At 50.1% G+C, this 12,820-nt stretch overlaps 1 long non-coding RNA gene across 1 annotated transcript in view; it reads right to left on the bottom strand.

The window, feature by feature from the left end:
- Nucleotides 1-11,820: 11,820 nt before the first annotated feature.
- Nucleotides 11,821-12,820, bottom strand: part of LOC309617359 — a 1,130-nt gene continuing 130 nt past the window's right edge. Inside the window, exon 2 of the long non-coding RNA XR_014237950.1 lies at nucleotides 11,821-12,437. This is a non-coding gene — a long non-coding RNA (uncharacterized lncRNA). The remainder of the gene's footprint in view (nucleotides 12,438-12,820) is intronic.

The raw sequence follows: 12,820 nt of genomic DNA, 5'->3' as shown, positions 1-12,820 counted from the left end.
ACTCGGGAAGACCGACACCTGGGCCAGGTAGGTATCACTAACGTTGGAGGTTTGCGGCGCTGATTCAAATGGCACCACGGGCGAGAAAACTGTGCCATCCCTTGTGCATTATTCCTGTCGAGATGACCCAGAGCTGGGCATGAAGAAACAATCCGACAAACCCAAATCCAGGGAGACGCTAAAACCGCGGTGCCAGTTGGGAACCGTGTAGGACGAGTCTGCGCCCTCGTCTCCCGCGGAGCCCGGGCCGGCGGTGTGACTGCGGAGCTGAGGCTTGCTCTGCCTTGACTTCAATTAAGTGTAAACGAGAGGCCGCCTGGTGGACAGCGCAGCTCACCCCGGCCGAGCACGCCCAGGGGTCGCACCCACAGGGGACACACCCACAGGGGTCACACACATGAAGTCCATTTCCAGCCCCTCTCCCCTCTCTGGAGGATGGGGGGGAAGGAGGGCTGAAAATCCCAAGCTTGTAACCATGGCTTGGCCTTTCTGGCCTTCAGCCCCTGTGCCGGAGCCAACCAGGAGCCCACCCAGTGTCCACTTGTTAGAGAAAAAGATGCTCTTGGTATTCTTCCCACTTAGGAATTTACAGGGGTTTCAGGAGGTCTGTGCCACGATAGGCACAGAGACCGACATGCATTTCTGTTATCTCACAAACACTGTGCAGCCCCGTGTCTCAGTGTCCAGGTTTTCACACACTGTGGTCCCATCGGCCGTGAAGACCTTGCGGGTGCAGGATGCCCTCAAAGAGCGCTCACTGCCACCTCCTGAGCTGCTTCCAAGTGGCTGGAAACTCCGAGTTTTCAAGTTTGCCTGCACGCCATGACCACCCTGCATAACTGCTGCTGCCCGACCCAGATTGGGGGCTGCTAAACTTGGGTAAACAAGGGTCCACTGGAGGTGGGCCCTGCTAGACAGCACGTGGCCCTTGGGGATTGCAAAAAGCGGCCACGAGTCCTCCCCCCGTCTCCGTCCCTTCCGTTTGGGCTGGTAATGGCACAGGAGTGATGTGACACAAACAGGAGTTTGAAAAGAGCTGGTGCTGAGAGCCAGGTACCTCCAAGGAACACACCTGAGCCAGCCTGCTGAGGACCACCCACGTGGAGGAGAGGTGGCCGCCCAACCAGCAGTCCCATGCCCTGGCCAGCAGCCTGCCTGCTGCCAGAACCTGGAAATTAGTCCATCACAGGCCGTCCAGCTGCTGACTACCCACCAGTGAGGTAAACAAGGGGGAGAGGCTGGCTGAGACCAGAACTGCCAGAGACACACACAACTGCGCACTAAGCAAACAGCTTAGGAGGGGAGGGGAGCACCCACGTGGCCTTGTAAGCACCGTGAAGACCTCGGCCTTGACCTCGGCAAATGAGCAGGGCCCTGGCGGGTGCACGTCATGAGTTATGCAGCTGGTTGAAAAGAGACTGTAGGGAGGCAAAGGCAGGGCACAGAGGCCAGGGAGATGGACTCAGGCTATTATTTGGCAATGGACAGGGGGCTTGACCAGCATGGTGGTCATGAGATGGAGAGAAGTGATGAGATCGGTTCCTACTTCGAAGGTTGATCTGCCAAGTGAGGAAGAAGTGCAGAGTTTTCTAACCCGAGCCATTGGGAGAGTGGAGATACACATACATCATACAAACATATATAATACACACATACACATACATCATATACACACATATACATCATACACACATCATACATACACATGCATCATACACACATGGATCATATACACATACACCATATACACACATCATACATCATATACACATACATCATACACACATACATTATATACATATACACATACATCATATACAGAAACACATCATGCACACATTCACACATACGTCATATACACACGTACACACATGCATCATGCACACAAACATACATCATGCATACATACACTGTACACACACATACATGCGTATATCATATACACATGCATACATCATATATACACGTGCATCATATACACATACACATACATCATATACACACATATACATCATACACACATACATCATACACACATCATACATACATGCATCATATACACATACATCATGCACACATACATCATATACACACATCATACATACATCATATACACATACATCATATACAGATACACATACATCATTCACACATACGTCATATACACACATACATTGTACACACATGCATCATACACACATGCATCATATGCATACATACACTGTACACACACATCATATACATACATGCATATATTATATACACATGCATACATCATATATACACGTGCATCATATACATACACACATGCCTCACCTGAGAGGTGGAGACACTGGGAGGACGGTTTGAGAGACAATAACAGGAGGGGCTCAGAGTTCAAATGTGAGTGTGTCAGATTCAAGATGCCAGAGCCCTGAATGGGGCTGCCAGGGGAAGTAGGTCGTAGAAGCTTCAACACACACGTACATACATACACCTGCACACGCATACACACACCCCAGGCACACCAGAGCTACCCCTCACTGCCCATCACCGCAGTCCTCATCCTTCTGCTTCAAAGAACGATGAAAAGCAGCTATTTGAAGCACATCGAACATGCCATTGTCATGACTGCGTGCCTCCTGTGCTGGGTGAGACCTTCTATCAGAAATGGGCCATAGCTCAGTGTTTCCAAAGCATCACTCGTGTGTGTGCCTTCCCAACGTCCACTGATAATCAGCATTACTTAGGGACTATTTTCCGTTAAATTTAATCACTTCTTAAAAACCAAAATCTGATTTAAAAGAAAACTGTATGTGCCAATATAAATGGAAAGCCATTATTCTCCTGTATCATAAACTAAATATGAAACAACTTAAAGAAATTTGTTCAAAATTTGCCTTTGTTTCACCTGAAATCACCTCGCGAATTTAACTTGCATCTAGGATGTGGAAAGCTGCAAAGACCATCGCTGAGGCTGGACTGGGACAACAGAAAACACCGCTCCCATCACCACCAAGCTAACAAGTGCTGAGTGACAGCAACAGCAGCCACCACTCCAGGTGAGGCCAACGTGTGCAGAGACAAGGAAGGCTGTAAGCGGAGAGTGGGCAGCTGCACTGAGAAAATCCCTCAGCAACCCATCCCCACCATTAGCACAGGGCAGTGCTGGAGGAGTCTTGTGTGGAAGGTGGCCACAGCACACTGAAACGCAAATCCAGCTCAACTCCAGACCAAACTGACTCACCCCCCACCCCACTAATGACTGAGCAGAGAAGGAGGCATGAACACTACCTCAGACTCTCCTGGCCCACACACAATGTTGGGCATGCAATCAAAAATTACGAGACAGACAAAAGAAGCGAGAGAAAAAAAATCAACCCATCCCTAAAAGGCAAGGTAGGTAACAGAACCAAACCCAGATGTGGCCCAGATGTTGGAACAGTCACGCAGGGAATTTTAAGTAACTATGATTCATATGCAAAAGTCTCTGGTGGAAAAGGTGGGAAACGTGCATGAAGGAATGAGGACATTCAGCAGACACGTGAAAAGTATGAAAGAGAAAAACATGGTCACAGAGATAAAGAGTGCCTTCAGTGGCTCATCCGTGGGCTCAACACAGGTGAGGAGAAATAAAAATTACTCTAGGGGCTTCCCTGGTGGCGCAGTGGTTGAGAATCTGCCTGCCGATGCAGGGGACACGGGTTCGAGCCCTGGTCTGGGAAGATCCCACATGCCACGGAGCAACTAGGCCCGTGAGCCACAACTACTGAGCTTGCGCGTCTGGAGCCTGTGCTCCACAACGAGAGAGGCCGCGATAGTGAGAGGCCCGCGCACCGCAATGAAGAGTGGCCCCCGCTTGCCGCAACTAGAGAAAGCCCTCGCACAGAAACGAAGACCCAACACAGCCAAAAATAAATAAATAAATAATAAAATTAAAAAAAAAATTAACTGGAAAACAAAGAGGAACTTAAGAAAAAAAAAAAAGCCTCTAAGAGCTGTGGGATAGTACCAAATGGTATAACATACATGTCACAGGACTCCCGAAAAAAGAAGAAAGAGAAAACAATGCAGAAAAAATATTTGAGAGATAATGGCCAAGAATGTTCCAAAAATAATGAGACAGCAAACACCAGATCTAAGAAGTTCAGAAGACACAAAATAGGATAAACATGGGATCACACACACACGCACACACACACACCCCATATTCAAACTGCTGAAACCAAAGAAATAGAGAGTCATGAAGGCAACTAGAAAACAAAGGTGCTTTAAATGCAGAATAACAAAGATAAGAATTACAGCAGATTCCTCTTTAGAAACTATGCAAACAGAAGACAACAAAGTGACATATTTAAAGGGTTGGGGGGAAAAATCAACCCACATTTCTATACCTAGCAAAGACATCTTTTTAAAAATAAAAGCAAAATAAAGACTTTTTCAGACGTGAAAAAGTTTATCACCAGACCTGCACTACAATAAATATTCAAGAAAGCTCTCCAGTCAGAAGGAATGTATCAGACAGACACTTGGATCTACACAAAAAAAAATGAATAAATTGAAGGTAAATATAAATCACTCTAAAAGGTAATTGTCTGTTTAAAGCAGAAACAGTAGCGCTGTATTGCAGGTTTATTGCATATGTAAAAATAAAATGTATGCCAGTGCTAGCCCAGAGGACTGGACACAAGAACTGGAAGTGAACAGCTGTAAAGATCATGGAACATATCAATTGTGACAGTGGTTATATGACTGTGTTTGTCAAAAATCATTAACGTGTACATTAAAATGGGTGGATTTTACTGTCTGTATGTTATACTTCAATTAAAAATTTAACTCTCAAGGGGGATCACTGAAGGTGGCGGAGCAGGAAGACCCTGAGCTCACCTCGTCCCAAAGGCACTCCAAAATTACAGCTATTTACAGAGCAGCTATTGATGAAAAAGACTGAACCACTAGAAAAGATCTTCCACGACTAAGACATAAAGAAGGAACCTCAACGAGATGGGTAGTCAGGCGGGGTCGTGGGTTAGCCAAGATCCATATCCCCAGCTGGGCAACCCACAAATGGGAGGATAATTACAACTGCAGAGGTTCTCCCTAAGGAGCGAGGGAGCCCCACATCGGGCTCCCCAGTCCAAGGGTCTATACCGGGAAGACAAGACCCCAGAGCATTTGGCTTTAAAGGCCAGCAGGGCTTATTTTGGGAGAGCCAGAGAGCAGTGGGAAAGAGAGGCTCCACTCTTAAAGAGCTCACGCAAAACCTCACACGCTCCAGGACCCAGGGCAGAAGCTGTAATTTGAAAGGAGCCTGGGTCAGACCCACTGGCTGATCTTGGAGAGTCTCCCGCAGAGGCAGGAGGCACCTACAGCTCACCCAGGGGACACAGACACTGGCTGCGGTCTCATTCTACCGCTGGAGTTCATTCTACCATGTAGACTCTGGTGCTGGCAGAAGCCACTGTGGAATCCTCCTCTAGCTTATTAGCCTCAGGACCCAGCCCCACCTGGGCCCACCAGCCTGTAGGAACCAGTACTGGCCAAGCAGCTATCTAGGCAGGGACATGGCTCCATCCACCAGCAGACAGGCTACCTTACGACCCCGAGCCCACAGCCGCCCCTGGACACATCCCTGCCCACCAGAAAGCCCAGGGCCTGGCCCCGCATACCAGTGCGCAAGCACTACACCTTGGACCCCAAAGCCCTGCAGCCAGAGAGCCTGGGACCCAGCTCCACCCACCGGTGGGCGGGCACCAGCTCCAGGATACCCTGGGCCCAGGCCCCACCCACCAGTGGGCCTGCTCTAGACTCTGGACCAGCCTCACCCATCAGCAGGCAGACAGCGGCCCCACAGCCGGCCTTGGTAGGATCAAGCCCAGCTCTGAGACACCTTAGGCCCCTCAACTAGCCACCCAGGGATCCAGCCCCACTCTCCAGCAGGCACAAGCTTCGGGACATCCCCGGACCCCGCAGCCAGCTGTGTCAGGAACTGGCCCCTTCTATCAGCAGCCCAACACCACCTCTGGGACCCCAGAGCCTGGCTCTGTCCACCAGTGGGCCTGCACTAGCCCCAGGACCTGGCTTCACCCATCAGTGGGTGAAGCCCTGGGATCTCCTGGACCCTGACCCTGCCCACCAGTGAGCCAGCACTAGACCCAGGTTCCGCACCCAGCCACCTCATGACCCAGCCCCGCCAAACACTCACCGGTGAGATTTCCAAACATGGTCTTTATGCGAATTGATAGTTCTTTTCTAGTAAGCTATTCCATGCAGGTAGTTTGTGTTTGACAATTTATAACACTGATCAGACAAGAGTAGGGATATGTTTACGTCACAGAACAAGGTGATTTTAGGCAGTGTTCTCATGTGTCCAGACCAGCAGTAGCCTCAGCACCACCCAGGTTTTGTTCGACGTGCAAATTCTCGGGCCACATCTCAGACCAAAAGAAACAGACAATAATCTGGGAAGGGTTCCAGACCCCTAGGTCTTAACAAGCCTTCCTGTGCATTCTGATGCATGCTCAAGTGTCAGAGCCATTGCTCTAGGAATATAAAATAATTGTGATGATCCGCAAGCCTCAAGTGCAATGGTTAACATAAAATAAATTTTACCCGAATGGTCAGGGTCGTCACTAAAAATGTGCTGTTGCTTTGTGAATGAGGAAAGGTCAGGTTTATTTCATTCACTGCTATACCCCTATCAATTAGAACACCGTCCAGCATTTAGAAATGCATTGATAAATCCTAGTTGAGTTAAATAATTTTTTAAAAGAATCTGTTGTTCAACTTCACTCCAATAAGAGAAATGCAAATTAAGCCATTTTTCACCCATCAAAGATTCAAAGTTTGATCACACTCTGTGTCAGGGGAGCTTAGGGAAATAAAGACCCTCAAACATTACTAGTGGGAGTGTATATTGTACAGCCTCTGTGAAGGGCAGTTTGATAATATCCTTTGCCCCAGCAAGTCCATTTCTTAGAATTTATACTGCATAAGTATCAGCTGTGCTCTTACACTGTCCAAGATACTTGGGGCAGCAGTGATTATGCCAACAAAATCTATGCCCTCACGAATCACTGCGTACAAAGTTATCCATTCAAGACTGGAAAAAACCTGCCCCCCACCCCCCCAGCAGGGATATGCAGCTGTACAGAGAACGCAGAAGCTCTTCACGTCCTGATACGAACCATTCCCCACCACCCACCCCCACTGATGAGTAAATAAGCAGAGCACAGGACAGGGTGTATGGTGTGCGGACCTCAGAGTATAAAGGGGACATGTGTGCTTGAAACAGGCATATGACAGTTCTAGAAGGATAAACAAAAGACCAGATACAGTGACTGCCCCTGGGGCCAGTGTCTGGTGGAAGATTTTGCAGTTTACACCTTTTTGTACTTTTGAACATCAATCCATGTCAAATTAGCCAACAACAATTTACACAGTTATTTCTACAATCTTACCAAGTTCAGGCCCCAGCAAGCCTTTGAGGCTGACCCCACCATCCAAGATCACATGTCAGCTCTGAGGTAAAGCTTGCTTCACTCCAGTCTGTGCAGCGGAAGACATGGTACAACAGAGAAGTTCATACAGCAGCTAGTGTGTGAGTGTACATTTGGAAAGCGTTTGATTCATTTTTAACTTCCCTGCATTACCTGTTCAAAACACTGTTGACCTAAAACAATGAAACGGCCAGTTATTTTACCAGCAAAATGGGTTTACTCGGGAATAGCAAAAAATTGCAATTCAGGACATGCAATCTATGGCGAACCCCAGGCAAGCCCAGAGGACAAAGGAGAGGAACTTCTTTTATAGAGGAGAGAAAGGCGTTTGCGGAGGGGATGTTGTAAACAAAGGGTCCATTGGAGGAAACTGGGAGTTGGAAGTGTAGTGGCTTTTCATTGGCTGAGCTGTGGTGGTCTCTCATTGGCTGGGCTGTTGCGGGCAGGGAGAAATTCTTCCTTCCCCTGATGGGTAGGAAAGTAGTAAGCTTCTTCCTGTTGGGTCTGCAGTTGAGGTGGGGTCGTAGGGCGTGAGTGTTCCCCCTTCTGGCCTCCCGACTCCATTTTAAATGAGGCTTCTGTTAATTTTCACAACATAAATAAAACTGCAAATGACCGCCAATGTCATCAATGGGGAGTAAACAGTGTTCTGGAGTATTTTCTTGGCTCCTGATCAGGAATCCAGGGTAAGCGTGTAAGTGCTCCTCATCCCCTGCCTCACAGGACAGCCCTGTCTGCCTCCTCTCCTCTTCCCATCATCTTGTGGGATTTCCTCTCTTCACCTGGGTTTAGCTCTGGGTCCCCGCCTCTTCTCCTGTCTCCACCTCTTCCTAATACCAGCCTAGAAATCCTGCAGCCATGCCAGCCCCAGAGCCCTTTCCCCAGAGCTGTACTGGGCTCCCTTTTAGAGATCAAGCACAGCCTGGCCCTATCTGGCATCCCTGGGGATTCGTGGGCTTTATCATTATCCCAAAATAATCCTAAAGCACAAAACCACAGCCTCTCGAGTTTCAGCTTTTCCTCCCGGACCCCTGAGCCCTGCCTCGCTGCAAGGATCGTGACAAAGACGGCATTCAGGGGCCTCTGAGTCGTGGACACAAGGGCCTGGTTGCTCACAGCGTTCAGTGTGCACAGGTCTCTTGGGAGAAGCCGACCTGTTTTTCAAGCTGAAGTGGAATTCAGTGCAGGCTGAGAGCCTCTGCCTTCCCCTCACAGCAGGTGAAGTGGTTCTACCTGTGTCTGGGGGGAGTCGAAGGGCCTTTCATCTCAAGTTGTCTTTGATGTTTAACCCAATTGCTCATATGCCTGACTCACTCTGACCTTTGTCTCAAAACCCTCAGCGCGCTCTCGGTGTGGTACCTTGGACCCTGGAGCCCTGCACCCTCCCCTCCTGGAATCAGGTAACTGTATTCCACAGGGCACCTGGGCACCTGGGCTTGCAGTCCTAAATTATCTTTTTGGTTTCCAGGGGCCAAAAATTAGGATCCTTTAGTTTCTGTGTCTGCAAAGATGCTCAGAGGTATAATTCCTGGAGATCTGAATCTCTGGCCAATGGCAGTCATGAGCCAACCACCCCTCTGATTGCACTGCCCTGGCGTGGACATGATCTGTAATTCCCTCAAAGCATCAAACACAGAGCATGGGAAAAACCAGACATAACCAGTGGGGTTATGTAGCCGCCTGTAGCCCTTCCCCGACTGCAGAGACTGTGTTTCCTTGTGGCTGTTTCCCTGAGAGACTGGTGGATCCCTGGGGGGACCTGGTCAGGTTTTTCACTGGTCTTTCACAGGCATAAGACATCAACACCCAGTGCTCCGCAAATACGTGTGCATGAACAGCCTACACTCTAAGATGAATATTCGGGGAGTGTGTTCGCTAATGTGATAACTTGACAGTGCTTCTCCAACTCCAAGCACTGGTGGATTAGTCACATCACTAAATGTTTCGATTCTGTTTCCAAGCACAGCCTCCCTTCCCTGGGCCTTCCTTGTGCACTGGAAATGAAGGATAAGGGACATGGCTTCAGGAGTGGGCTACTGACGATCCCGTCATGTAGAAATGACCTGGATCCAACGCTTTCCAGGTTGGGTTCATGACTGACCATCAATTTCTATCTTGTTTCTCTGTTGAGACTCTGAACAGCTGGAAATACAGTTTCATTGCTAAAATCCAAGGGGCAACTTCAAGTTATGGAAGAACTAACATCTCTTTGACGCTGATGTTCTGTGTTGCATACTTGGTGGACAAAGAGCTCCATATATTAACCTGAGAGCCACTTTCTACTGGGATAAACCCCATGCCTACTTTTTTGTGTGTGTGTGGCCCCGCCCGCAGCATGCAGGATCTTAGTTCCCTGACCAGGGATTGAACCCGTGCCCCCTGCATTGGGAGTGCAGAGTCTTAACCACTGGACCGCCAGGGAAGTCCCCCCATTCCCATTTTAACCAGGCATCGTCTGCTCTCCCTCAGTGTGTGGAGCCCAGACAGCTGTCAGTTTACCCACACCACTTCCTTATGGCAGAGCCCTCAGTCTGATTTAAAATATTGACTAGGCTTTTTAAAGTATGGCTGTGCTTGGTACTCCACCCCAGGAAGGAAGTGATTACCTTGACTCTGACTTGTGACCAACGGGTGGAACTTGTCACTATACCCAGAGCTTCTAGCAACCAGATCAGAGCCTGCTGCATCTGGTCACTCGAGTCATGGGCCCCTTTGATCAGTTTTGGTTTGGTGAATTCACTTCCTTTCCCTTTATTGACTTAGATGCCACTCTCGGGCTCCCAGTCTAAGAGCTTGAAACCCCTCTCACTGCCACCACCACCTGCAGGCTGCTTCTTCTCACCTTATGTCCATTTCTAGATCTCATCTGGGGCTTTTTTGGGAGATGTATGAATAAATGACCTGGCAGGGGAAAACGATATGGCTTCTAGGAGCACCTGATGCTTCTGCTTCATTATTTGCTTGTGGCTAGAGGGACAAACCTTCAGATACCAAGAGATATGGAAGTAGAACCTACCTAACTTAAAATTTTTTTTTAGTAAAACCCCAGTGTTCTAAATCTTGCTGGCTGAAGTGCACAGGGATCCCTGAAAACACAATTAATGCCAGAGCAGAAAGGGTATCATACGTTACACAGGTGACCTCAGGGCCCCTGCATCAGGCAGGTGCTAGTCATCACTATGCCATCCACAAATTGGCACTTGCCATCTACCTCTCCGAGGATTAAATCATGAGGTGCTTCAGCTGCTGAACTTCAACACCCCCTGAAAGGAGTTTGGGGTGGAAATCAGGAAAGAGGCCCTCTGGGCACTGGGAAAAACTGGCAGAACAGTCCGTCAGATAGCCAGATATTTTCAGAAGAAGATTTTATGAGCCCAATTCTTGCATCTCCTCGTATCTAGAAAAGCACTAAAACGGTGACATCTGCTCCTCGTGACCAGCAGCAAGTCTCTGCAAAAATGGGCTTGACTGCACATACCCCCGTTCACCAAAATCACGTATATACTGACCTCTCCCCCTACCCCTTGGGAGCAGTTTCTCAGAGCTTATCTGAAATGCTGTCTCCTGGGCTATAGTCCTCATTTTGCCCTAAATAAAACTTAACTCACAACTCTCACGTTGTGCGTTTTTTTTAGTCGAGAACTAGGTCATTACCAAGGCCCGTGGTCATCAAATGAGATCCTAAAACCGTCTGGTCAGTAAGGGAAACCTGAGGCCCTTTGAAGAACAAGGAAGGTACTTCTTGCTACAACCCAACCAGCTTCCAATTAGAGTAGTTACCACCTTGTGCTCTGGGGCCAGGGTGCCCCTCCTGAGATGCTCCCACCACGAGGAGTCGAGGGGTAGCTCGGCCTACGGGAGGAGCAGAGACCCTAACTTCGGAGAGCTGGTAATGTTTCAAGTGGAAGTCTTTATCCCCACGGAATCTGAAAGCAAAAAGCACCCCTTGCGTGGGCCCATCAGGAACCACCAGGTGGGGGACGACAGCCCTGCGGATCGCACATCCCTGGCACTGTGTGTTGTGGGTCAGGGCCTTTCCTAACCACCGTGTGGGAACTCCCCACTGTGGGTTTCTTGCTGTCGCTGATCTAAGACAGACCCGGAGATTCTCCCTTCCCTCTACTGGCAACCATGGATGGGGGTTTAGAGTGGGTAAAGATTAGGCGGGAAGATTGACCTGAGTCCCAGGTGCCTGCAGTTCACTCCGGAGACTGCAAGCCCCAGGCTCCAACTTTCCATCTACAAAGTGGCAGCGCTGCCGCCATTTTTGGCTGCATAAACGCTGAGAGCCAGGAAAGCCCTGAAAGTGTCTGGCTGCTGAACACCAAAACTTTTGATACAATTCATCTTTACCAAACTCCTTTTTGTTGGAAGATTAAAATTCCAGATGGGGTTAACTGACAGTAAGGAATTCCCAGGGAACTGTCAAGTTCAAAGTTCCACCTCAGACCTGAAAATATCGCCAGCATGGAGAAATTTCCAGGAATCTGCACGACGTCTGCTCCCCAGGGGGTTCAGGGTCGGACCCTTGCCTTCTTGTCTCTTATTTCCCAGGGCCGTTTGGCCATGTTATTCTGACCTGGTACAACCAGGGCTGAACAGGCCTCGGCTGAGCCTGTGAGCCGGTGCCGCCTCCCACGCACGGAGAGAGGCCAGGCGGGGACGAAGCGCTGCTCCATCGCCGGTGCTCTGCGCCTCTGCCCATGTTCCACGGAGACACCGGGGCTCTTAACGCTGCCGCGTGTCCCCGCTGGAAAGGGACGCTTATTAAGTGCTTCCTACTCGGGTCTTTCTGCCTCTCATCACCCTGAGTGGTGACTCCTGAGGTCACTCTGCCAGCCGGCTCTGCGGCACCGCTGCTCCTCCTGCAGTCACGGGCCTCCCGGCTCTGCCGCAGCCCAGGGTCCAACGTGCCGGGGCCCCACTATTACCGCGGTGGGTCTTGGGCTGGATGCTGGCCTGGCACGAGTGTGAGAGCCCGGCGTGGGTTCGCGGGCAAGGCGAGGAGAACCGCGTCTCAGTACGCGCCTCCCTCCGAGCGTCCCTCTGCGGGTCCCGGCTCTGCACAACCCCCCGCACCCCGTCCCTTCCACCTTCCTCACCGCGCCCCCTCACCCGGACCCTCCCCCCAGCAACCGGATCCCGGCTTCTCCACCCCCTCCTCTGGCCCAGCTCCGCGCCCCCTCCCACCTGCCTCACCCCCTCCACGGGCCTCCCCCCGCCCCTCCCTCCCCTCCCCCTCCCCCTCTCCTCCCCCTCCCCCCTCTCCTCCCCCTCCCCTCCTGCTCCTCCCCTGCCCTCCTCCTCCCCCTCCTCCTCCTCCTCCCCTTCCTCCTCCTCTC

The sequence above is a fragment of the Balaenoptera borealis genome (assembly GCF_965194805.1).
Source record: "Balaenoptera borealis genome assembly, chromosome: 19".
Lineage (NCBI taxonomy): Eukaryota > Metazoa > Chordata > Mammalia > Artiodactyla > Balaenopteridae > Balaenoptera > Balaenoptera borealis.
This window is presented reverse-complemented; position numbering and strand designations above follow the sequence as displayed.